Source organism: Ursus americanus, chromosome 32, assembly GCF_024610735.1.
Source record: "Ursus americanus isolate L20-20 chromosome 32, mUrsAme1.1.p, whole genome shotgun sequence".
Classification (NCBI taxonomy): domain Eukaryota; kingdom Metazoa; phylum Chordata; class Mammalia; order Carnivora; family Ursidae; genus Ursus; species Ursus americanus.
This window is the reverse complement of record NC_142158.1, coordinates 21,355,575-21,383,108: the sequence shown is the minus strand read 5'-3', so window position 1 is coordinate 21,383,108 and position 27,534 is coordinate 21,355,575. Positions and strand designations below refer to the sequence as shown.

The window sequence follows — 27,534 nt, the reverse complement described above, 5'->3', positions numbered from 1 at the left end:
ATGGAATCCTCCCAACGACCCTAGGATTACTAATTCCATTCTACAGATGAGGACTTTTATTTTATTTTATTTTATTTTTAAAGATTTTATTTATTCATATGCCAGAGAGAGAGAGAGAAAGAGAGCACAAGCAGGGGGAGCAGCAGGCAGAGAGAGGACCAGACTCCCCACTGAGTAGGGAGCCCGATGCGGGGCTCAATCCCAGGACTCTGAGAATCATGACCTGAGCTGAAGGCAGACGCTTCATCGACTAAGCTACCCAGGTATCCCCAGATGAGGACATTCAAACATTTAGCAAGTTGGTCCAGGTCACACAAATAGCAAACACCAAAACTGGGACTGAAATGCAAGTAATCTGGCTCCAAAGCCAGTGCCCCAGCCCACTATGCCACACGTGCATCTGTGGGCCTAGATGGTCTCCAGGCACAGAAAAAGAAAGTGGCAATATTCATTCTTGTACCTTAGGAGAGGAGCTGGGTGTCTGGGATACTAAAGGGTTACTTTGTAACTTATATACCTTTATGTGTCCCTTGAACTTTCTACTTTCTGAATATATTCCCTATTCAGAAAAATAATCTACCAAAAAAGGGGTGTTTTGAAAAGGGAAATTGGTATAAGAGTTGACAAAAATCAGTAATACTCTACCCCTTATGTAAAGAGTTGGGGGAGTATCATTTCCAGGATTTAGCACTAAAAGCATTATGAAATCTTGGGGTGCCTGGGTGGCTCAGTTGTTAAGCATCTGCCTTTGGCCCAGGGCGTGATCCCAGGGTCCTGGGATCAAGTCCCACATCAGGCTCCCTGCTCCACTGGGAAGCCTGCTTCTTCCTCTCCCACTCCCCCTGCTTGTGTTCCCTCTCTCACTGGCTGTCTCTCTCTGTCAAATAAATAAATAAATAAATAAATAAATAAATAAATAATCTTAAAAAAAAAAAGGCATTATGAAATCTTCTAATCATGCACGGACCCATCCCAGTGCCTGCTTAATACGTGTTGAAGTTTCTAATATAATCATTACAGTGGTTCTTTTTGCCTCCTGTTTTCCATTTATAATGGTTTCATTGGCTGTGCCAGAAGGGTATCCACCTCAGGGCCTTTGCACTCAGCATTTACCCTGCCAGGAGCCTACCTCTCCCATTTATTCAGAGGCTCCTCCTTCACCTGCCTCCCTCAGCTCCATGCTTAAATATCATCTCAATCACACTCTTCAAAAAACTGCAATCCCTTTATTTTTTTCCCCACAGCACAAATCCCCATCTGATGACACGCTCTGTTTTTACTTATTTATTTTATTGTCTGTCTTCCAACCCAGGGCCTTAGAATGTCAGCATCTAGAAGGCTGGGATTTTTGCCTCCTTAGTTCACTGCTGTTTCCCCTGCTCTGAGAAGAGTGGGCCTTCATTTGAAATTGTTGAATGAATGAATTGGCCATGGCCTATGGAATCTTCCTAAGTTGAAACTTTTGAAATTCTTTTATTTTTTTTTAAATTTATTCATTTGAGAGAGACAGGCAGAGAGAGCACAAGCAAGGGGAGAGGCAGAGGGAGAGGGAGAAGCAGACTCCCTGCTGAGCTGGGAGCCCGAGGCAGGACTCAATTTCAGGACCTGGAGATCATGCCCTGAGCTGAAGGCAGATGCTTAACCATCTGAGCCACCCAGGCGCCCACATTTTGAAATTCTTAATTTAAGTATGCATTGTCGTTATTTTACAGGGCCAGCTTTAGCAAAGGGTGAAGAATGAGCCACATAGAATTTTAAGAAAGAAAATCCAAAGTGTCACATTAAGTAAAAGTCTACAAATTTATTCTTTGGAAGTTTCTCTTCCAAAACCCTTTTAGGGATACCTGGGTGGCTCAGTCGGTTGAGCGTCTGCCTTCAGCTCAGGTCATGATCCCAGGGTCCTCGGATTGAGTCCCACGTCGGGCTCCTTGCTCATCAGGGAGCCAACATCTCCCTCTTCCTGCCTTTCTCACTTTCTCTCTGACAAATACATAAATAAAATCTAAAAAAAGAACAGAAAACCAAAAACCAAAACAAAACGAAAACCCTTTTAAACTGGAAAAGGGAGTGCGTGACGGCAAGCTTGCTGATTTGAAGCAAGTTAGCAGAAGGACAAGTCCACAGAGGCTGAACTCAGACCATGGGTCTCTGTGCCGACATGTCCAGCTGGTAACTTTGCCATCCTACACCCAAGCTTCTTAACCTATAAAAAGCTGATAATTATAACAGTGCTTAATTTACAAACCTGTTGCGAGACTTACATTGGTTTCAGTGAGGATAAGCTTAGGTATGAGTAAAGCCCTCGGTAAACTGTTCAAATGGAATGTATGTGCTAACTAACTGTAAACTCTCAGACAGGGTGACATAAATAAATGTCCCTCTCCACGTTAGCACCAGAAAGGTAAAAATGAAGTGAAATTTTAGGAATAAAACAGAAACTCAAATTTGATAGAAAGTATAAACTTAAAATGTCACTTAAACAATTAATGCCAAGTTCCTGAGCTTTGCATTTTTAAGCTTTCCAAAGCAAATTAGTAACAAAACCTAAAGAAAATAGTGTAGTGTGGCTGCCAATGGGCACAGGTTAAGAATTTACAGAGAGGGGGAAAGGGGGGACGCTGGGCGGCCCAGTCAGTCAAGCATCTGATTCTTGATCTCAGCTCAGGTCTCAATCTCAGGGTTACAAGTTCAAGTTCCCTATTGGGCTCCACACTGGGCATGGAGCCTACTTTAAAAAAAAAAAAAATCCAGAGAGAGAAAAAAAGAAATCCTTAACATAGCACATTTTACCAGAGCAAAGCACAACAACTCCAAAAAAGCCACCCAGAAAAACTCAACGGACACAAGCCATTTACTAAACTTCAGTGAAGAGGCACCACTTGCTTGTTGATAAGAAAACAAAAATGAATGAAAGATCAAAAGTCTCCTGCTGCCTTTTTTACGCCATATACAATCTTGGGGTGCCTGCCTGGCTCAGTGGGTGGCGCATGTGACTCCTGATCTCAGGGTCGTGAGTTTCAGCTCCATGTTGATCTTAGAGATTACTTAAGGAAATTAAAAAATTAAAAAAAAAAAAAAAGAAGTATAGAATCTTCCAGAAGCCAGTCAACCTTCCTTTAAAGCGTGTGGAGTGACTGACAGATGTTCAAGCATCATTCAGTCCTTTCTGTTTTGCTTTACAAAGCAGAGCCCATGAAGCAGAGGTTAAGCACCCACAGAGCTCCCTCACTTTATAGAGAAAAAACCGGACAAGCAAGTTAAATGGTTTTCTCAGCTCCCATATTCGTTCCTTAAAAATGGACACCAGAGTCTAAGTGTTTCATTTAATGTGAAAATTACTTTTTTAAGAGGAGGGTTGGGGGAGGGGCAGAAGGAGAGAGTGAATCGCAAGCAGACTCCGCACTGAGCGAGGAACCCGAGACAGGGCTCGATCTCATGACCCTGAGATCATGACCTGAGCGGAAATCAAGAGTCGGACGCTCAACCAACGGAGCCACCCAGGCGCCCCTAGAAATTCCTTTCTTGAGGAATTTAGCCAAAAGGAATTAGATACATGGGATTAAAGGGTTAAATAAATAACCTGGCTCACCTTCTTAAGGTTTTTCAACCAGAAGTCTCTAAAGCTCCTTGCTATTTTTCAATCAGGGTTTTTCATATAAGGGAAAGTAATGGCCTTTTTCTCCCTCACGAGCTGAAAATCCTGAGGCTTATATTTTAACACATATTCAAGCTATAATTCTGCATCCCCCTTGTGGTAGTCACTGGACCCTGTATATGTAAATGTAAGAGGCTCATCCAAAATAATATTTTCTTAGGTTTATTGTGACCATACATAAAACCATCCCCATCTTTAAACGGCAAACTTTGACCCTCTTTTGGAGAGACATTCCTGCCTCCAAACTGAATGCATCATCCCTTTAACCTTGAAATTATTCAGTGATCAGCATCACATAAACTGGAAGAGACGCCCATAAATTCAAAGGGAGATGATTTCAGAATAATAAAACAACCTACAGGAAGCAAATAATAAAACTAACATCCAGAGTAATAATTCCCAAGTGCTTGTATACCATTTTCAATTAAGAGGTTTCCTACTGCCTCTGAGGAAACCCACTGCGTTGTAGCAGCTTTCCAGGCAGAAACTCACGGCATGAGGCTTCAGAGAAGCCTAAAATGTCCCAAACGATCGAATGACACCTGCCGATTAACCTCCTACTATGTGTTAAGTAATTTACCATCCATTATCCCACCTCATCCAAACAACAACCCTGCCCCCATTTTTGAGATGAGAAAACAAAGTTTCAAAGAGGTCAGTCATTTGCCCCAAATCACCTAGCTAATAGATTACGAAGCCAGGATTTATAAGGAACCCTGATCTTTCTAAAGCTGAGCCAGAATTCCCTCTCGAGAAATACCCTGTGAATCCCCCCCCCCCGGCCCACTAACCTGAAATTCACAACTTTGTTTGCTCTCCTTAAACATCTCCAGAAAACGTTTGTTTTCTCTGAGACAGTGACACACTGTTCGGTGAATCCATTCACCAAGATGAGCATATCTGATTAACAATTACTGTCATCCAACAGAAAGTAGGTTCTGTGGGAAGATGCAACAGGACAAGGAGGTTTTGCCCATGCCAGGGAAAAATGAAAGGATTGGGGGTCTACCCAGCCTTCGGCAGTAGGAAGCACACCGTCATTGCATCATAAGTGTCTTTTCCAAGCTGGAATTAACTGAATGAATTACAGAGAGGTTTGGCCCAAACCCTTCTACTGAAAGAGCTCTTCTGCAAATACATTTGGGAAATTCACAAGTGAATATCTCCTATGATATGAAGAGACCCACAGAACTTGCTGCTGCTCCTTGGGAACAGCTAAGGGACATCCAGAAATTCCTGGTTGAGTGTGAACATTAGGTCTGAGGAGCTCATTCCTTGAACCAATATATTCAAGCACGTATTATGGCCTGTGCCCCGATATGATTCCATCTACCATGTCCCCACACTCCCGTCAGGGAAACCAGAAGTGTCTTCATCCTCGTCCTGAATAGCTCATGGACTGTTTTGGTTCTAGCTGGGGAAGATGATGGCCTGTGACGTCAGGGTTAGAGGAAGCAGGGTCTTTAAGCCCCAGGAGGATTCAGGAGGCTGGAACAAAGTTGTTTCAGGGCTAAAAGGAGCTTTGCCTCTCTTAATCAGAGCAAAGAGTCGGGTAGGTGAGAAAAGCATCTAATGTTCTTTGCTCAGAACACAGAATATCCCTTGAGAGGGCGCCTGGGTGGCTCAGTCGGTTGAACATCTGCCTTCAGCTCAGGTAATGATCCCAGGGTCCTGGGATCGAGTCCCACGTGGGGCTCCCTGCTCAGTGGGAAGTCTGCTTCTCTGCCCCTTCCCTAGCTTGTGCACGCTCTCTCGTTCACTCTCTCAAATAAATAAAATCTTTAAAAAACAATAATATCCCTTGAGAGCTGCTTCCTGCTTTGCTTTGAAGAGAAAAAAGATAAATGAGGTATATAAGCATGCCAGGGGGAAAAATAGGTAATTTATATGTTTGAAAGAACGGATGTTAAGTATCTGTTTTCCAAAGATCCTGATTACATACGGGTTTTCAGGAACATGTCGTTATATAGAGGCAGGATATGCTTATTTAACTAAGTACAGAGCGCAGAGGAAATTATTAGCGATGGGAGAGTTTACGTGGGAAATTACCCCAGGAGCAATGACATACCTAAAGGATTCGACCTGGGGTAAATCATCCGACACACCCTTCTCTATAGGACAAAACTATTTTTAGTTATAATTACAAAAGGAAACATAACAGTGATGGCCAAAAAGGAAGTATAGGTGGGGACACTTTTATTTTACTTAGTGTATGTAATCGTGCCCCCCCCCCCGGTAATAAAGAATAAAAAAGAAAAGGATGATTACCATTCAAAACAGAGAGAAAAGTGATGGACCAATGCCCTTGAATGACTTTAATGTATTTTTGGAATAAAGAGAGAAAATCTTATATCTATATATCAGCCTACCTTTATATATGAATGATGAATATTAATTTATCTATGCATAATAATATTACAGTAACCAAACTAGGTAGTTTCATTAAAAATGAAGTGTCCCAAAAGTTACAATTTAGGTTAACTACTAAATCATCATATTGATATAACATTGCGTTTTCTGGTTCCTTCCTTAGTTTTAAAACAAACAGGGATTTTAGGGGCGTCTGGGTGGCTCAGTTGGTTAGGTGTCTGCCTTCGGCTCAGGTCATGATCTCAGGGTCCTGGGATTGAGTCCCAAATCAGGCTCCCTGCTCAGTGGGAAGTCTGCTTCTCCCTCTCCTGCTGCCCTCCCCCCTGCTTGTGCACACACTCTTTCTCTCTCTCTCAAATACATCAATAAACAGGAATTTTAAAAGAAAAATAAATTTTAATTTCAAAGTTGGTATTCAAATTCAATAAAATGTCACATGTAAACTAAAATTTACGCTTACAAATAAAAACTGGACCTCTTGGGGGCCTGGGTGGCTCAGTCGGTGAAGCATCCAACTCTTAACCTCAGCTCAGGTCTTGATCTCAAGGTCATGAGTTCAAACCCCGTTTTGGGCTCCACACTGGGTGTGGAGCTGACTTAAAAACAAAACAAAATGAAACAAAACAAAACTTGACCCCATGTCATTTGCACTGTTCCATTGCTTCAAATGTCAAGTAATCTTTACACCCGATGTGGGGCTTGAATCCAGAACCCTGAGCTCAAGGGTCAAGGGTCGGATGCTCCACGGACTGAGCCAGCCAGGTGTCCCTCGCATTGCTTCAAATTTAAATGCAAATAAAACCCCAAGTGGTCACAAGGACTGACAGAATTGAAGTAGATTTCTTCATTGGTAGCGTCCCTGTGCCATCATTGTTTATTTCGAATCTACGGTGTAAACACAGAAACCTATAGTATCACGGGGGTCCAAGACTCCAGCTGCACTGAAGCAAATTCAAGCCATTCTGAACTTTTAAGAACTTACTTTCAGAATGAGTGTGAGCACATCACTCCCTTGGATGCCATGACGAACAGCTCTGTGAAGAGAGGCCCAACTGGCAAGGAGCTGAGGCGTCCCACCCAGTCAGCGGGGAGCTGAAAACTGAGCTGGGACCCAGTCAACACAAGGCAAGCCTTCTACCAACCGCAGCTGTGGCCACTGTCCTCACCACGGCCCTCATGAAAGATGCTGAGCCGGGGCGCCTGGGGGCTCAGTCAGTTAAGCGGCTGCCTTTGCCTCAGGTCATGATCTCAGGGTCCTGGGATCGAGCCCCAGGTCAGGTTCCCTGCTCAGTTGGGTGCCTGCTTCTCCCTCTCTCTCTCTGCCTGCTGCTCCCCCTGCTATGCTCTCTCTGTCTCTGTCAAATAAATAAATAAAATTTAAAAAAAGAAAGAAAGAGACATGCTGAGCCAGAACCATGAACCTAAGCTGCTCCCAGATACTGACTCTCAGAAACTCCTGCCATAAGAAATGTTCATTATTTAAAAAAAAAAAAAAAAAAAAAAGAGGGCACCTGGATGACTCAGTCAGTTAAGCGTCTGCCTTCGGCTCAGGTCATGACCCCAGGGTCCTGGGATCGAGCATCAGGCTCCCTGCTCAGCGGGGATAGTCTGCTTTTCCCTCTGCCACTCACCCTGCTCATGCTCTCTCTCTCTCTCTCAAATAAACCAATAAAATCTTTAAAAAAAATAAAATTTTTTTAAAAAGTGAATGCAGGTAGCTCAATGTTTAAGTAGGTGTTCTCCAAATTAACGGCCACATAGAAACCATGTTTATTAAAGAATAAGTAATATGAATGTGCTAATTCAGTTTACATAAACATTATTAACGTGGAATGGTAACCACAGTAATTGTTTAGAACTTGGGCCAACAAAAAGAGTTTTTTCAGGGAAGTGTATCTTATCACTGACATTTGTTTAGATTTGTCACTGCATGGTGATATTAACAGCAGACCAAAAAAAAAAAAAGAAGAAAAGAAAAGAAAGCAGACCAACTTTTAGTCGGTTTTATTATTGTTTTGTAATTAGACATAAGTCACCTGGGTGGCTCAGTCACTGAAGCGGCCAACTCTTTTTTTTTTTTTTTTTTTTTTTAAAGATTTTATTTATTTATTTGACAGAGATAGAGACAGCCAGTGAGAGAAGGAACACAATCAGGGGGAGTGGGAGAGGAAGAAGCAGACTCCCAGCGGAGAAGCCCGATGTGGGGCTCGATCCCAGAACACTGGGATCACGCCCTGAGCTGAAGGCAGACGCTTAACAACTGTGCTACCCAGGTGCCCCAGAAGCGGCCAACTCTTGATTTTGGCTCAGGTCATGATCTCAGGGTCGTGAGATCGAGCCCCACACCAGGCTCTGCGCTCAGCCAGGGAGTCTGCTGGAGATTCTCTCCCTCTGCCCCTCCCCACCCTCAAGTGCACTCAACGCTCTTGCTGTCTCCCTCTCTCTTTCTCTCTCTCTCTCTCTCTCGCAAATAAATTTTAAAAATCATAATAATAACGTCTCCATCTCAAATATACCAAAATACTGCAACGAAATCCTCACTTACACTGCAGATATGGCAACCATATAAAAATGGCTCCAACTTAGATATCTTTCATAGTTAAAGATATCGCTGTCAGTGTTATTTTTGACTTGCCGCTGTGAGTGCAATAATTTATTCCCATTTTCTTGAAAAAGATACTGCAGGCACAAAAGTAAACCTCAGCAGAGGTGACAAATAAAGACACGTCACTACTGGCAAGTTGAAAACAGATTTCCGATCCATTTGGACAGTCTCACCAGGAGAACCATGACATCTGAGCATAGTTCCTGAGCTCATACCCGAGTGCATTAGTCCCGAATGTCACACTGGCGATCTTTGCTGAATTTCAGCAGACTGAACCCCATGACGGCTCCTTTTCTAAAGAACAGCCAAGCCACCCGAAATGCCTCCAGAAACCCGACGTTTGCAGGCAGCGGAATCACGCAGCACTGTTTGTCCTCCATGACAATTGCACACCCAAGTGCCATCACATGTGATGTGTGATCTGGTGCGAAGACGAGACTGGGGTCCTGGAATCCAAAGCAAGGTTGTGAAATGAGACCCCTCACAGACTTAGGTAGTAAACAGTGAGCCCCAAATATTTGTGCCTGGCTCTGTTTTCTATACAGGTATTTGATGTAATTAAGTTCAATCCCTTTCAAACTGAGTAATAGTTAATCATTACCTCTGTGCCAGGTCCTGGGCTAGACAGTAGGGGGGTGCGCTGGGGGTAAATATGATGAAAACAATCCGTCTCTCAAAATGCTCACAGCCCGGAAAGGGGAGACTGTAGGAACACTGCGATAAAGGTGACAACAGGATCGTGGTCCTGGGCCAAAGGAAACACAAAGGAAAGAGCCATCGCCATCTAGAGGATCGAGGAAGGTGATAAAGAGGCGGGTTCAGAGGACAAAGAGGAGTTCACCAGGCAGGAGGCAGGGACATTCCCTTCGGTATATCCATACCAGTGAATGTCATGTCAAATTACCTTAACCCCGAGCACCTTCCATACTGAAGCCAATATCCATCTGATTTCATTTTTTTTAAAGATTTTATTTATTGGGGCACCTGGGTGGCTCAGTCGGTTAAGCGTCTGCCTTCAGCTCAGGTCATGATCCTGGGGTCCTGGGATCAAGTCCTGCATCGGGCTCCTTGCTTGGTGAGGAGCCTGCTTCTCCCCACCCCCACTACTGCTCGTGTTCTCTCTCGCTGTCTCACACACAGATAAATAAAATCTTTTTTTTTAAATTACTCTATTTATTTATTTGACAGAGAGAGAGAGAGGAAGAGAAAGTACAAGCAGAGGGAGCAGCAGAAGGAAAGGAAGAAGCAGGCTCCCCGCTGAGCAGAGAGCCCAGTGCAGAACTCGATCCCAGGACGCTGGGATCATGACCTGAGTCGAAGGCAGATGCTGAACCCACTGAGCCACCCAGGCGCCCCAACTGGAAATCATCCATCCGATTTCAACTCCACAGTGACAAAGAAATCTGCAGTGTCTGCTTCTCTTTTTGTATACACATGAATATTTATGAACAAGTCCACTTATGAATAAATGACCCATGTAGTGAAGACCGAACATGTGTTATATACCACAATAGCTTGGTTAGTCCTACAATATCCCCTGAACAGCGTCTATCATCTTTACAGATGAAAACCCCATAGATAGATCAAGGTTACCCGGCTAATGGATGGCTGAGCCAGATTGTGAACGAGGTTTATCTAATGCCAAGGGTTGCGGTCTTAATCGCCACTCCACATTTCCTCTCTATAAATCACCTATGTATAAGCCAATCCCTTGCTTCTTTATTTAATAACATAACAAGGTGATGGGTACTAAGGAGGGCACGTATTGCATGGTGCACTGGTGATATTTATATATATATATATATATTCAAGTAATGAATCATGGAACTTTACATCAAAAACTAGGGATGTACTGTGGTGACTAACATAATATAATAAAAAAAATTATTATTTAAAAAAATAAAATAAAATAAAAAATAACACGGTTACGTTCTCCTTGTGTTCTGCTGTGGGACTATAGTTGATTCCTTCTCGTGATGACTTAAACCAGAGCCCCGCCTTCCATATGGCCAATGCCCGAGTCCTAAGGGGAAGTGGAAAGGAGTCTTGTTTGCAGGACAGACGCAGAGCTGCAGTAGCGCTTTGGTGACTTGGGGTTTCCCGCTTCCAGAGGCCCCCCCGCCCCATTTTCTAAGCAGCAAAAGGAAGAGAAACTCTCCAGCTGAAATGACTCAAGAAGGAACTTGAGATAATTGAATACTTTTACATGCTTCACTCACTTAAGGTTTTTCTGATGAATACTCTATGAAAACAGAGAACTAAGTGGTCCCAATGGACTGAACCCAAAGGAAATGTCTTTCCAAACTTCAGAGTGCATCCCGAATATTATCAAACTAAAAAAAAATGTGTACGAAGGAAAAATGGGGAGGAGGGGAAGACCCCATAAGAAAGAGCCAAGGAAATGCTCGGATGAAAGATAGAGGATTGCACCCCCTCCAGCTCTTCCTCTGAGTTGATTAGACTCAGCCCTAAGGGTCCCAGCCCTGCCTCTCTCCACTGTGGAAAAAAGGAAATCCTCTGTGGTGCTCCACTTCATTTCTCCCATCATCAGAAACAGCCCCTAAACAACGAAGTCTGGGATCTGTGAATGTGACACAACTGCTTTGCTTTTTAAGGAAATTATATCAAATTGTGGTTGGAGAAAAAAAAAATGGCTAAGCATTCTTGTAAAAGTTCAGCACAGTCTAAATTATGGGTTTGGACACACAAGAATTTAATCTGATTTTAAACTGAATTGCTTGAAGCTGCTGCAAAGATGAACTGTATAATTAGAGCAATCTACCCAGTTAATAGAGCGACACTGGCGGATTGCAGAGCTAAGGACAGAGACCCAAAGGGCTTTTTTCTGCTTCCTCCACTGAAGTCATTTTTCTCTTTGGTAACAGGAAAAGGAAACATAAATACTCTATCGCATCCTTAATGTGCAAGCCTGACATTAGTTTTAAAATTGTATTTCTTACAAAATGTAAATGTTATCACTTATTATAAAATAAATGTATCCTTTCGATGGGGCAATTTGTTCCTTAAAGCATTACTAAATGGATTGATTTACATTTAACATGGGTTTCACACACATCAATCAATCCATCACACTCACAATACGTGTAACAGGATGGAATTCTTTTTTTTTTTTTTTTAAGATTTTATTTATTAAGAGAGAGCACGTGCACAAGAGCGGGGTGAGGGGCAGAGGGAGAAGGAGACCCCCCACTGATCTGGGAACCACCGATCCCAGGACTCCAAGATCACGACCTGAGCCGCAGGCAGATGCTTAACCAACTGAGCCGCCCAGGTGCCCCCTCAAAAGGCATGATTCTTAAGTCAGTGTTAAGAACTCCTTCCTGTTAGGGGCTCCTGGGTGGCTCAGTTGGTTAAGTGTCTGCCTACAGCTCAAGTCATGATCTCAGGTCATGATCCCAGGGTCCTGGAATCGAGCCCTGCATCAGGCTCCCTGCTCAGTGTAGAGTCTCTTTCTCCCTCTTCCTCTGCCCCTCCCCCTGGCTTCTGCGCTCTCGCTCTCTCTCTCTCAAATAAAAAAATCTTAAAAAAAAAAAAAAAGGAATCATTCCTTTTGAAATGTCTTGACCTTTTCAAATACTTTCTAAGCGACTGATGTCTTCCTTATTGAATATTTTTAAAAGCCCTGCTTAATCGAATTACTATTCCCACTTCAATTTGGGGACTGAAAAGAATCCCTAAGTTTACTAAAAAGCGAGGTGGAAGATACAAAAATCACGTTTACAGAAGACATAGAGTCTTTTGATGATGTCATACCAGCAGAAATTGGACATACCTGAGCGCGTTTTAGAAACAAGAAAAGTCATGATGCCCGTGAGTTTGAATTTAAACTTAGAATGTCTCTCCAGTGATAACGCTAAGTGAAATAAGTCAAGCAGAGAAAGACAATTATCATATGGTTTCTCTCATCTATGGAACATAAGAACTAGGAAGATCGGTAGGAGAAGAAAGGGATAAAGAAAGGGGGGTAATCAGAAGGGGGAATGAAGCATGAGAGACTATGGACTCTGAGAAACAAACTGAGGGCTTCAGAGGGGAGGGGGTGGGGGAATGGGATAGACCGGTGATGGGTAGTAAGGAGGGCACATATTGCATGGTGCACTGGGTGTTATACGCAACTAATGAATCATCGAACTTTACATTGGAAACCAGGGATGTACTGTATGGTGACTAACATTATATAATAAAAAATTATTATTATAAAAAAAAAGAATGTCCAGTGCTCGAGCTAACCTCAATATAACACAAGTATCACTGTTTCAAAATATGAAGAGAACGTGTATTTTTACAAGTGATTTGCTTTAATGTGTTCAAAAAATCAAAACACAGAGAGCAATGTCAATGATTGCCGTAGATGGTGAATAAACTTAAGGGAACAGCTAACCTGTTAAACAAGAAACGAGTTTTCCGTCAGTGAAAGGTTGGATCTAGTAATGCATATTTAGTCACTCGAGGAAGATTCCATTGGTACATTAAATATTAAAATGCTACTTGAAGAACACAGCTCCTGTAAAGCAAAGCCCTGACAATAAATATTAACTTATTCCTCATACAAATTACAGGTAAGACCAGGGTGTTCGTAATACCAACGGTGACACTACTGTTCAAAAATTAAGAGGGAAGGATGCCTGGTGGTTCAGTCAGTTAAGCATCTGCCTTTGGCTCAGGTCATGATCTCAGGGTCCTGGGATCGAGCCCTGGGTTGGGCTCCCTGCTCAGTGAGAAGCTTGTTTCTCCCTCTCCTTTTGCCTCTCCCCCTCCCCCACTTGTGATTGCTCCCTCTCTCTCTCTCTCTCTCTCTCTCTCTCTCACTCTTCTCAAATAAATAAATAAAATCTTCAAAAGCACATTAACAGGGACTATTGTTCCTACCAGGTTAAAAGAATGAGAAAGAGCTTAAGAAGGGAATTTTCAAGTGCATATAAAACGTAGTAAGGAACTGGAAGTTGGGACATGGAAAAATTGAAAGTAGTGAAGGTAATTCACTTACCAGGAAATGATACAAAAATAATCAGCTCATTCAATAAAAACATAAAGCAGAATTAGGTCAGTGACACAGACCTCGAAACGTCCTGCCTGTCTCCCCACTCCACACATCCCTCAGTCAATGCCGGCTACCTTTTCTCCCACCAATCCGATGTTAAAAACTAAGAAAGAACAACGAGGAGGTGAGAGGGAAACACTGCCCCCGCCCCCGCCGCCCCCGGCGCTGGAGAGCATCCAGGTATGTAAGCTCAACGGGAGCCTTTTCAAAGTCACAGCCACAGACGTTGCGAACTGGCCTTGAGCGTGTGAGTATGACTGAATAGAACATCGAGGTCCCCACAAAGAACTTCTGCACTGCCCATGCCCCAGAGTCAGCCTTGGAAACTTCTTCCCATGCCTCCATCATCAGACAATCTGGGGGGAGGGGGGAGGCTGCAAAATCCAGCCCTCCGCCTTCCAAGACTCCAGGTGGCCCGGGGACCTTTGCTGCCCTACGTGACAGCTACTGAGTGGGCGAGGGCGGCGTCCCATCTGGTCCTGGTTAAGACTGGCAAGAGCAAGGTCAGCTCCTCCCAATCCCAGGTTCCTCTGCTCTCCCTCCTTCCCCCCAGGGGCCCAGCGCTCCGACACTGTGCGCTCCAAAACTTCAGCCTCACTCTCCTCTCCACTATTCCCATCTGCTGAGCGCCAGCGCGGGTGAGGCTACTTCGAGTTCGCGCTCTTCGACTCCCAGCTCGCTCTCACGGTCAAATCCAACCTGCTAGTCTCTGGCTTCCAGGCGGTAAAGAGAAGGAATTTGGGGAGAGGTTGGGGTGCGGCTTGTTTATGTCCCTGATGCCAGATCAATCACACACACCACTTGCGGGCCTTAGGAAATAGCAAGGAAGCACCGGGGGAGGACTGGGAACTTCCCGAAGGGCAGAAGGAACCACACCTTTGCTCTCCTTTCTCCCACCACTGCCCAAGAGGGGGTCAAGCTCTGACACCCCAAGGGCCACCTCCTCTCCGGTCTTCTACTTTCAACAAAGAAATGCAGTTTGCACACAGCCTGCCACACGGACGAATCTTGAACATATTGTGCTAAATCAAAGAGGCCAATTACAAAAGGACAAATATCATATGGTTCTACTTCTAGGAGGTACCTAGAAGAGGCGAGTTCACGAGCCAGAAAGCAGAACAGAAGTTTCTACCAGGGACTGGGGGAACTGAGGAGGGGATGGGGAGTTTCCTTTGGGAATGATTTTTTTTTAAAGATTTCTTATTTACTCATATTTTTAAAGGATGTTACGTATTTATTTGAGAGAGATAGAGAGAGCACAAGCAGGGTGAGGGGCAGAAGGAGAAGCAGACTCCACGCTGAGCAGAGAGCCCCATGTGGGGTTCGATTCCAGGACCCCAGGATCATGACCTGAGCCGAAGGCAGACTGAGCTACCCAGGCGCCCCGGGGATGATTTAAAAGTTCTAGAAATAGACAGTGATACGGCACAACAATGTGAATGTACTTAATGCCATTGAATTGTACACTTAAAAATGGTCAGTTTGATGTCATATATATTTATCCACAATAAAAAAATTACAACAAGGAAAAAGATTAGCAAAGGGAGACAACGTCATACATCCCTCCCCCACTGCCTACCTCACCTATTCCTCACTGAAACCAGTCTTCACCCATCTGTCTTCTCTGGGTCCACTAGACGTGGACATATTTGTCAAGCCAAAGAGGTCTGGCTTCAGAGCGACATGTGGAAGGACACCAAGGGGCTCTTGCTGTCAGGCTGGAGCTGTGGACACTGTTCAAACAATGTTTTCTCCTGGCATTGGAGTGGACCCCGTTCTTATTCTCCATGCTCAATTCCAACCCTGAGCCAAACTCCCAAGGGTTAAACCAGAGGGCAGCCTGGAACCCACATTCACGTTTTCAGGGAAGCCTTGACTAGAGCCAGGAAAACTCATCTCCAGCCCTGAGTGGACTCCACTGGACTTGGGAGTTGGGATTGGGACTCCTGGAATAATTGGGCCAGGGGCTGGGAAAAAATAGGAAGCGAGTTTTCGCTCTTTCTTCCTTCTTTACCATGTGCTTGTTATCTTTGTAACATGGTATTTACTGGTTCATGAGATAGACTCACTAATAGCTACGCCATGTAACTGGTATAGCATGATGGTTAAGAACACACGTCCAAAGACAAGCGTCTATGCATGAAACATGTGGCCCTGGGTAGTCTCCTCAACTTCCAGAGCTTCCCTTTCCCTATCCATACGGGGGAGATAGTCGTCGTGCCCCTCTCATAGCATTGTGATGACAACCTAATGCACCACACCTCAAAGATTTAGGAAGAATACCAAGCACGCATCAAGCACTCAAAGCGGGTCATTGCTCTTCTGATCTGAATCAGTTTATCACCCTCAGTTTTCATTGCCCCTTGCTGATGTGTGACAGTTTTTATTTCCAGCATTAAACACCTTTATCCCACAGAAGTAGAGGAACAGGATGCAAGAGGACTTTACTTTGTATCATTTTCTCTACAGTATTTCCATCGCGGCTACTACACTGGCCAGAACTCCAGTCGGCCACCTGACTGATCTTGTCCAACTGAGCTTGTCCACTTCTCCAGAATTCTCAAGAAAGATACTTTAAAAAAAAAAAAATGTAGGATCCAAAACTGTAAGCGGAGGTGAGAGGCACAGAGAAAGTGTTTCGTGGTAACGTTTGAGACTCTGGCCCAGCTACTTCTGTCCCCACCCCCTTACACTTCCCAGTGATGTGAGCTCCAAATTTTCCTTTTCCGCATACAGTTTGAGTGGAGTTTGGGGCACTCGCAACAGGGTCTTGATGGACAATCCCAAAAATGATCTGATTAAAAATGATAGTGGAGGGGCGCCTGGGTGACGCAGCTGGTCAGGCATCTGACTCTTAGTTTTGGCTCAGGTCGATCCTGGGGTCATGAGATCAAATCCCGCTCAGTGCGGAGTCTGCTTGGGACTCTCTCTCCCCCTCCCTCGGCCGCTCCCCCTGCACTCTCACTCACTCTCTCTAAAACAAATACATCTTTAAAAAAAAAAAGATAGTGGTTGGGGCGCCTGGGTAGCGCAGTCGTTAGGCGGCTGCCTTCGGCTCAGGGCGTGATCCCAGCGTTCTGGGATCGAGTCCCACATTGGGCTCCTCTGCTGGGAGCCTGCCTCTTCCTCTCCCACTCCCCCTGCTTGTGTTCCCTCTCTCGCTGGCTGTCTCTCTGTCACATAAATAAATTTTAAAAATCTTAAAAAATAAAATAAAATAAAATAAAATAAAATAAAAGATAGTGGAAATATTCGTATCCATTTGATCTCTCTCTTCCCCTGGTGTTATTTCTGACATATTTTTAATGAAGAGTAACAGGGTTAATTTTGGGGTAAATGCCATGGGAATGGTTGCACTCCTTCAATAAATGAAGACTAAGGAACAGCAGAAATGGGTTTAGAAGGCACATCTTGACCCGAAGCCAGCATGTTCATCAGACTATGAAGCGTTAGAAGAACCAAGAGCTTCGTCTCTGACACGCATTTCAGCCTGTACCCTGCCCTCAGCCACCTGCACGAAGAACGGGGCTCAGGGCTCCCTCCACCCACATGGAGGAAAGCCTGCTGTCCACCTGGGGAGCCCAGCTTCCCTTGGAAGACATTAGGCACTGCTCTTCAGCGACGTCTTCTCCTGCCCATAGTCCGAACTCCTGCGGACCCCATGGCATCCTCTCAGCATTTCTGAGTTTCATCACAGTTTATTTCTACGTCTGTTTTCCCCGCCAGTCCTTAAAGTTCCTGAGGGAAAAAACTTCCACATTCACTTCCCGCCTCACAGCACCTGGCACAAACCAGGTGCTGGAGACCGGGCTGATGAACGGATGGATTGAGTCTCCCTGACGCCGACCTCCCTAGGCTTCCCCTTGAGGCCACCTTGCAGCCTCCACCACTTGGTCAGCTTCCTGCCCAAGTTGCATGGTGTGAGAGCATCAGAGCCCTGCCTTATCCCCGCTCTTTAGTTCGGCCCCTGTGTGCTTTCCTCCTCTACTCGCCTCTCCCAAGGCTCAGTGCGGACACGATGAGTCATGAAGAAATTGTCCAGCGATGCAAGTTCCCATTGGGAGCGCCTTAATTTTGATTTCACCATCACAGATGGGAACTATGAAATGCAGAGAAACTTCTAAGACCTAGAATGAATTATCATCCAGGAGTTAACTGATGGTAAATGACTACACTTGAAGCATGAGCCCACAGAGACCCACCAACACGCACACACACACACACACACACACATGCACACACACACAGACACATACACATGCAAAAGATTACTGACAACTGTACAAATTTAGAAACATATTAAGGATCACTTTTTTTTTTTTATGTAAGACAGGAGTGGTACAACTCCACCCACCAAATTATTTTCCTTCCAAAGGAGATGAATGTTGTTAACATCTCATTTTTCCATGCAATGAGTACACGATTCAACAACATGTTTATTTTAGAAGTACGACTCAGTCAAGAGTGTCGGGATTCTACGGAAGTTTAAAAAAAACTGTGTAACAACATTGAATCAAACTCCAGATCACTAACCAATCTGACCCCAATTACATGAGGGGCAGATGACACTCGTATCTGCCTGCTGTTTATCTCCCATGTTTTCATAGCCTCAGAAATGGACAAATTAGACTTCATTTAAAATCTCAAGTAATTTTTGACCTCTCACTTTTTATTTAGGCTGAAGCCCAGCAGAAAAGTCCATGAAATAGAAACATTGGGCCATCATTTTTGTCTCGAGGGAAGTTTGAGGTTGGGCAGCAGCTTGGAATGAGTATTTTCTAGCTGTTTCTAATGGAAAACAAGCCATTATGAAGAACTTGATTAGGGGCCCCAAATGAGAGAGCCACTTACCTCCCACTTTCTCCTGAATCAATTCTTCACAGTGCCACACAATTTCAGGATTTGAGTTGCAGGTAATTTCTAGCCATGACATATATATGCAAACATGAAATTAAGACTAATCAAAGTATATGTAAAATTCAGGATGAGAGAATTCTGGACTTGAAAAAGACTTAGTTTAGGTCAAGCCCCTCCCTTTACTAAGAAACAGACCCAGAAAGATTAGAGGATTTACCCAAAGTCACAGACACGGAGACAGACCTGGAAGCTCCAGACCCGCTGTTAGGTCAAATGTTTTCTCTTCTCACTGCTTCCCTGAAGACCCTCACTTACCAACGCTTGTGATAAGAACGATGAGTGCCGTGTGCATCTCAGGTAATAGCAGTAGGGTTGTCTGTAAAGAAGGACAACGCTGTATTTGTTTTATGTAGCTGTTATAGCACTTCCTTCCTGCCCTGCCCCAAGAAAAAACAAAGTCTCGATTAGTGAGGGCAAATAGCTACCCTAACTTTAACCTTCAGGCATCCTGAGGTTTTGTTTTGTTTTTTTTAAAGAACATTCTGGGGGCGGGGGGGGGGGGGGGGGGAACCATTTTGAAGTAAAACAAAAACAGGATAATCACAACTTCCAGCATCCAGGGGAGGGAGAAAACACACCATAACATTTGTAATAAGTTTGCTCATGTTTTTGGAATATCAAAACTGCCTGCTATGGACTAACCTAAATTTGACCATTATTCCCTGTTGAAACATACAACCTCAATGTGGAGCGGCACGTTCCTCCTTGTGGAAATTAAAGCAGGATTCTTAATTAGTCTAAAGCGCCCTCTAGTGTTCTCACGTGAAAACTCCCTTTAAGATTAGGTGCCATCCTACCTAATAATGGCTAGAGTCCCTTTGCCGGGGACAGTCCTGGTTTAGGGCCTATTGTCCCACTAATATTTGCTGGATTTTTTCCTTCTTTTTTTTAAATTTTATTTATTTATTTGACAGAGATAGAGACAGCCAGCGAGAGAGGGAACACAAGCAGGGGGAGTGGGAGAGGAAGAAACAGGCTTCCAGCAGAGGAGCCTGATGTGAGGCTCGATCCCAGAACGCCGGGCTCCCGCCCTGAGCCGAAGGCAGACGCTTAACGACTGAGCCACCCAGGCGCCCCTGGATATTTTTACTTTAATGGAGAATTACTACTCTACTGGTTTAATATCTGCTGGGTGTTTTCACTGTAATAGAGAATTAGTACTAATAGTCACATTAAAAGCAGCTGGAATTGGCCGAGTAGCCCTCCACTTTGTACCTCCAGGCTTCCCCACGGTCTCGTCCAGGACTGTGTGAGGCACACGAGCATTGCTATGAGCTGAATGTTTGCATCCTCCCAAAAGTCCTAGGTTGAAGCCTTAATCCCGAGTGTGATGGTATTTGGAGGTGGAGATCTGGGGCTAGGTGAGCACACGACAGTGGAGCCCTCATGATGGGACTAGTGTCAGAGTGCGCTCTGTCCCTCTCCGTCTCTCCCTCCTCCTGCTTGCACGCATTGAGGAAAGGCCATGTGAGGCTGTAACAAGAGGATGGCCATCTGCAAACCAGGAAGGGGGCTCTCAACAGACCCGAGATCTGCCAGCACCTTGATCTTGCACTTCCCAGCCTTCAGAACTGTGAGACGTAAGTTCTTACTTTTTCAGCCACCAGGTCTATGGGATTGTGGTGGAGCAGCCCCCGCTGCCTGAGACAAGCAGTGAACAGAGAGGTCGCTCTAACATGAAGGATAACCAGCAACGACCCGGCTCCATTTTCCCCAATCTTTCCCCAACACAACAGAACTAATGCTTCCTTTTCAGAACTGAGGGCATTTGCTTACAAAAGAAAATGCACTCAAAGTGGAACCCCCGGGGACAGCTAACAAGCCCTCCAGCCTCTTGGCCTTGGCGTGAGAATGCTGAATGCTCCTGCCCTGTGCTCTTTGCGTCTGTCAGCTAGGAGTGCCATGCCCACACGGAGCTCGGCAAGACGCACGAACCACCAAGGCCCAGCTGGCCTGTCAGGGACAGTGTGACGGTGGGAAATGACGGGTTAGGGGCGTGTGAGATCCTTGCAGGGCGCAGACCCCAATCTGGACACTCTTGCCATAATGAATTTGGTCATGTCTTAGATGAGGCATATCTACAACTAATTAGGTTATTGTTTGGTGATTTTTTTTTTGCAATAAGCTCTTTCAGGAGCAATAAAGCTCAAAAGGGAAGTTTCTATTTAGTAAAACATTAAGTCCTGAATTTCTGCTATTCGAGTCAGTTGATGATGAATAAGAAATTGCACAAAATGTCATCATTTACGCCTCCACACTGCTGTGGGGACAAAGTGCAATCAATAACTGGGTGAAAACTCAGAAACATGAATCTGCTGAAGGAGCATTACAACGGACATCAAAAGTTACTAGCTAGCTCGGGGCACCTGGGTGGCTCAGTCGGTAAAGCAGCTGCCTTCAGCTCAGGTCATGATCCCAGGGTCCTGGGATCGAGCCCCACGTCGGGCTCCCTGTTCAGCAGAGAGCCTGCTTCTCCCTCTCCCTCTGCCTGCTGCTCTGCCTACTTGCGCTCTCTCTCACTCTCTGTCAGATAAATAATCTTAAAAAAAAAAAAAATTACTAGCTGTCTAGGGGCTCCTGGGTGGCTCAGTCAAGTTAAGCGACTGACTCCTGATGTCGGCTCAGGTCATGATCTCAGGGTCCTGAGACTGAGCCCCAGTCAAGCCCTGCATCAGCCTCTGCGCTGGGTGTGGCGCTGCTTGAAGATTCTCCCCTCTGCCCCTTCCCTGCTCCCCTCTGCTCACCCACCGCTCTCTCTCTCTCTCAGAGAAGTCCCTAGCTATCTTACGAAGCTCGTTCTTGTGGTTTATGATTTAGACATACCACAGAGAAGGTGCTCACATAACACTGACATCCAGTCATTGTTCTAAACTGACTTTGCCAGGTTTTTCTTTCACGTGTTTGTGTTCACGTGCAAAAATGAAGCAAAAGGTGTAATGTGTTGATAGTGAAGATGGAAGAATTTTATAAACAGTTCAATGTTGCTAACTTTATTTCAGCGTTACCAGGGCGGCTTCGCCTAGAAAGATCAATGAATCCCAATAGCGGTTTGAATTCTTATCATGGACTCAGAGTAAAGTTTTTGGAAATTTCGTCTGTATGAGATGAAATATTTGACTTTATTGTCACTCTTTCTGTAAATAAAGTTCAGCATTAAAAATAAAAGTGTTTTGGGGGCAACTGGGTGGCTCGGTCAGTTGGGCTTTAGTCTCCTGATTTCAGCTCAGGTCATGATCTCAGGGTTGTGGGATCCAGCCCTGCATTGGGCTCCCCACACAGTGTGGAGTCTGCTTGTTCCATGCCCCCCACCCTCACTCGCATGTGCTTGTGTGCTCACTCTCTCCCTCAAATAAATAAATTTTTAAAATCTTATTTTTAAAAAAAGATATGGAGCAGAATTATAATTGGAATTGGCTATAGTGTAAATGTAAGTCATAATTTCACCCAAAGACGTTGCAAATAGAAGCTATATTTTTCAAATTTTACAAATTTTGAATATGCCGTGTAATTAAACTACATAATTTTTGTGATGAAGCAGATGTCTAATTGAAAAGAAACCAAAAAACCCACTACCATACGATCCAGCAATTCCACCTCTGGGAATATATCCAAAGGAAATGAAAACACTACCTGGGAAAGGTATGTGCACCCCCATGTTCATAGCAGCATTACTGACAACAGCCAAGATGTGGAAACAGCGCGGGTGTCCACCAGAGGACGGATGAATAGAGAGGCTGTGGTATATATGCACAACGGAATAGGATTCAGCCAGAAAAAAAACAAGGAAATCCTGCCATTTGTGAAAACATGTATAGACCTTGAGGACATTTTGTTAAATGAAATAAGGCAGAGAAAGACAAATGCTGTATGATATCACTTATGCGTAGGTGGGTAGGTAGGTAGGAAGGAAGGGAGGAAAGAAGGAAGGAGAGAAGGGAGGGAGGAAGGGAGCGACAGGGAAGGAGGAAGGAAGAAAGGGAGAAAGAGAGAAAAAGGAGGGAGGGAGGGAAGAGAGAGAGAAAGAAAGAGAAAGAAAGAAAGAAAAAAGAAAGGAAAGGAAAAGAAGGAAGAAAGACAGGGAGGGAGGAAGGAAGAAAAGGAGAAAGAGAGAGAATGATAAAGAGAAGAGAGAGGGAGGAAGGAAGGAAAAGAAGAAAGAAAGAAAGAAAGAAAGAAAGAAAGAAAGAAAGAAAGAAAGAAAGAAAGAAAAGAAAGAAAAAAGAAAAAAGAAAAAAGAAAAAGAGGGAGGGAGGGAGGAAGGGGGAAAGAGAGGAAGGAAGGAAGGAAAAGGAAAGAGAAAAGAAAGAGAAAGAGAAAGCAAGCAAGCTCGAAGAAAAAGAGACAGACCTATGGTTACCAGAGGCAGATGGCGGGAAGAGGAGAAAAGGGAGGAAAGCAGCAAAAGGTACAAACTTCCTGTTAGAAGGTAAACAAGCACAGGGTGTAACGTACACCAGGACCACTCGGCTAGCACTGTGGCAAGGCAGACAGCAAAGGTGTTAAAGGAATACATTCTAGCAGTTCTCATCAAAGGAGAATTTCTTTTCCCTTCTTTTCCTTTTATTTTCATTGTACCTATATAAGATGGATGTTAGCTGAACTTATTGTGATCATTTCACAATATATGTGAATCAAACCAACATGCCGTATACCTTAAATACATACCGTGATGCCTGTCAATCATTTCCCAGTAAAAGTGGGGGAAAACCAAGCCAACTCAACACGGCAGGGCTAGGGGCTTCTCTCTTCACTGCCATCATCGAGTAGAATCCTCAGTAAATCAGTCTGCACCCTCCCAATGGTCTTGAGCTTTTCTGTAAATGAACCCTCTAGACTCAGGGTGCATTTTGTTCAATATCAGAAATTTTAATCAAAGAATTCAAGGAGTACCCCCCCCCAAATTTTCAACTTCCTGAGCTTTGGGAGAATTACAATCACTGAACATAACCAGCAAAAAGGAAGACACTGAAACACGTCAACCCCAGCAAAGAAGTGAATAAATTAAATGATGAGCGTTCAAATCATGCCCAAGATTTAATTTTACGATTCCGTCCTTGCTCGTTAGAATAAATCCACCTGTGGAGAGAAACTCTGATAACGCCCGCCGGAATGGGACAAAATCAAGAGGGTCTGTGATTTTGTAACATTCCAGTCTTGGGAAACATCGAAAGAATCTTGATGAATTTGGTCTTCTGGAAATATTTGTCCAGAAAAGGTACTCCAGGGAGGTGGGTGGGGGGATGGGTGAAAGAGGGGCCGGGGATCAAAAGCACACTTAGCATAATGAGTACTGAGTCATGTATGGGGTTGTTGCCTCACTATATTGTACACCTGAAACTAATATAACACCGTATGGTAACTGTGTAAGAATTAAAATCAAAGCCTTAATTTTAAAAAGGTAGTTGAAGTGGTGGCAAAAAATATATATATATATCAAAAATCATATTTTATCTGATTATTTACACATTTTAATACAAAAATAGTACAACGGAGAAGAGTAAATTCTCCATTTAGCAGAATTCACTTTGTTTTTACCTGATAACTCAGTTCCTATAGAGAGATTGTGGTTTTTTTTAAATATTTTAAGTAATCTCTACACCCAATGTGGGGCTCAAACCCACAACCCCAAGATTAAGAGTCACATACCCTTCTGACTGAGCCAGCCAGGCGCCCCAAGAGATTATGTTTCTTAAATAGAAAATATTATGGTTTACAGATAAGAGTTAATTGAAGGTGTCAACAATTTCAACTTTTTTTTTTAATTTCTTTTAGAGAGAGAGAGAGCACACATGAGCAAGAGCAGGGGGGATGGGGAGGAGCAGAAGGAGAGGGAGAGAGAGAGAGAGAATCTTAAGCAGACTCCATGCCCAGTGTGGAGCCCCAGGCGAGGCTCAATCTCACGACCCTGAGCTCATGACCCGAGCTGAAATCAAGAGTCAGACACCCAACAATTTCAATTTTATTAACATAAAGTACTTCAATAAATGTTGTGGTTTAATTAGGAATAATTAAAAATAATATGTCCATACCCGAAAAAGATCATTCTTCAGAAAAATGCCAAGAACCCACACATTAGAGCCAGATAGGACTAAAAACTCATGAAGTGAGAACGTAAGAAAAATAATCATTCCACTTATTTTTCATGTTCAAATAATACAGTTTTTGTCTTTGTTTTGCTTTAATACACATAGATATTTATTTTTAGTTTTTGGAAAGAACTACCTTTTCAAAAGTTTGTAAGTAGACCCATCCTTATAAAATGATTTTTGCCCTGTACCCCCAATCACCACGTTCTGCTGCCTTTCTCCCTGCATTACAGGACGCGCTGCTGGCCTACATAGAACATGCTTCCAGCCGCTGAGTGAGTTTGGCTCCACTAGGGCCTCTGAACCCATCACCACGTGGCCAAGGCTGTGCATCTTCGGCACAGCTGGCACAGTGAGGGGCCATGCTACAGCGGAAACCCAGACAATGAACAGTCCCAAAGAACCTACGAGAGTCACTTAGCCCATGTCTTTCAAGGTGCTGGTGACTCGTGCAAGAGTGCTCTTGCGTCCTGCAAAATCTTGTATTTTGCTTTCCGTGATATCCTCGACATGAAAGGCCAAGTTATAAGTTGGAGCTGTTCCATTAATGTGAATTAAATGGTATTTCACCTCGGACCTTCCCATCACTAAAATCACAAACCCTTTGGAAGTCCCTGGCTATTCTATAGTACAGAAGATGCTATGAAAAGCAAGAATAAAAGTTCAATTGTATGAGGCGCCTGGGTGGCACAGCGGTTAAGCGCCTGCCTTCGGCTCAGGGCGTGATCCCGGCGTTATGGGATCGAGCCCCACATCAGGCTCCTCCGCTGGGAGCCTGCTTCTTCCTCTCCCACTCCCCCTGCTTGTGTTCCCTCTCTCGTGGGCTGTCTCTATCTCTGTCAAATAAATAAATAAAGTCTTTTAAAAAAAAGTTCACTTGTAAGTTTCGTCATTAAATTTAGCACGTGGTGCATATTTGGCTCTGTCTTTCAGTGTCACTGCTGAGACTGGAAACACTTAACTAGGATTGTGTGCTTCTTTTTCGGATGCTTTCATGGTGTTTTAATTGACTTAATCGTGTTTCAGAGGTACAAAAGCTTTCCCTTTCCCAAGAAAAATAACAATAAAGACATTATTTAGGAGACAATTAACAATGTGCTACCAGACAATGAAAATACACAAAGTACCTATTAAGTGGGTTAAGCCAAGAATTTTATCTACAAGGATAATAGAGTAAAATGATGCCTGAAGGCAAGAGGTTTGCTTTAGATCAGGTGTCCCCCAAAGAGGGGGGTGAGGTGTGACTTGAGACAAAGGTTTGACCGCAAAGAGTCCATTAGGGAGATACAGAGATGACCGAGGAGCAGGAAAGGGAAGATAAAGACGGATGTGAAGCCACGACCAGAATGTAACTCCACCAGGAAACTCAGAGACAAACACAGGTCTCACAATCGTCCCACCCAAGGGGTGAAGGAGCTCCGCCCCAGCTCCCGTCAGCTACTGGTTCAGGGCTCCCGGGTGTTGGTGTTAATGCCTCAGCTTTCCCAGACACCTGCCACTGCAAGGCCCCAGCCAGTGCCATCAATGTCTTAATGTCGAAATAAGGTCTTAAAGGAAGTGGGCAGGGCCCTGACAGTATCAGCTCCACCCTTCGAAACATAAAATACATTCTGATGACATCAAGTTATTAGGCTTACTGCCTACCCCCTCCCCACACCAAAACAAATAGTCAAAATCTAACAGTGGTGGGTTTTTCAGTATTTATAGCCAAAGAAAATACCGCAGTTCTAATTTTAAACATCGTTTCCCCCTCCAAAAAAAAAAAATCCTAGACTATCGAATAATTTAATATTAGTATATGAAAGGGACAGAAATATTTAATTTTAACTTCATTTTTTAAATTATTTATTACTAGAGACAGAGAGCACGTGTACGTGCGTGCATGCAGGGAGCGGGGCAAAGGGAGAGAGAGAGAATCTCAAGCCGGCTCTGCACTGAGCCCCACCACGACCGTGTTTAACCGACTGAGCCACCCAGACGCCCCTAATTTTAATTTCTATTAGGCTTTGGGTTGCAAAAGATTAGAAGAGAATCCAGGAGGGGCGCCTGGGTGGCACAGCGGTTAAGCGCCTGCCTTCGGCTCAGGGCGTGATCCCGGCGTTATGGGATGGAGCCCCACATCAGGCTCCTCCGCTATGAGCCTGCTTCTTCCTCTCCCACTCCCCCTGCTTGTGTTCCCTCTCGCGCTGGCTGTCGCTGTCTCTGTCTCTGTCAAATAAATAAATAAAATCTTAAAAAAAAAAAAAGAAGAAGAAGAAGAGAATCCAGGAAATTGGCCCTACCAGAATATAACACGGATTTCTCAGCCTAGTCAGGTCCCAAAAGAGTGTCAAAGAATCATTTATTGATTGAGCTGGAGGTGAGTATAAACAACTAGAAACACAATTCAGCTGTGTATTTCCACGCGTCAAAGAAGGGAAGGGCATGCCCATGGCCCCCTAATCGTTGATCCAAATGGTTTTCTTATTTAAAGAGAAAAATCAAGGTTTTCATTTGGTTTGCTTGTTGGTTGGTAATTTACAGACTGTGCAACAGGGCTGTACACACACACACACACACACATACACACGAGCAAAGGGACTATTTCCCGGGAAAACACACTGATATTAACGGAGTCTCGAAAACATCCAAGTTCATGCAGACGAGCATTCTGAGACCCACTGAAAGGAATGCAGTTTTCTCCAGATACCAGATGGCAAGTCTACAATGTGTTGAAGAATTTCTCACCTAATTTTCACCGCTGCATATCACCCAGCGATTTTACATCTATCCCTCCGCAGCAAGAAAAATGACAAGCATTCCCACGGTCACATCCTGGGTGGATCTCAAAGAGCATTGG

At 44.2% G+C, this 27,534-nt stretch overlaps 1 protein-coding gene across 6 annotated transcripts in view; it reads right to left on the bottom strand.

Moving 5' to 3' along the window:
* RNF144B (ring finger protein 144B) overlaps positions 1-27,534 on the bottom strand; it is a 172,843-nt gene that overhangs the window by 118,824 nt on the left and 26,485 nt on the right. For 3 of the 6 annotated variants that reach the window (XM_087858082.1, XM_087858083.1, XM_045811550.2), the window contains exon 2: positions 18,865-18,925. The exons of the other annotated variants lie outside the window; for them this stretch is intronic. The gene's annotated coding sequence lies outside the window, so the exon portion shown is untranslated. The remainder of the gene's footprint in view (positions 1-18,864; positions 18,926-27,534) is intronic. 6 annotated transcript variants of the gene reach the window in all.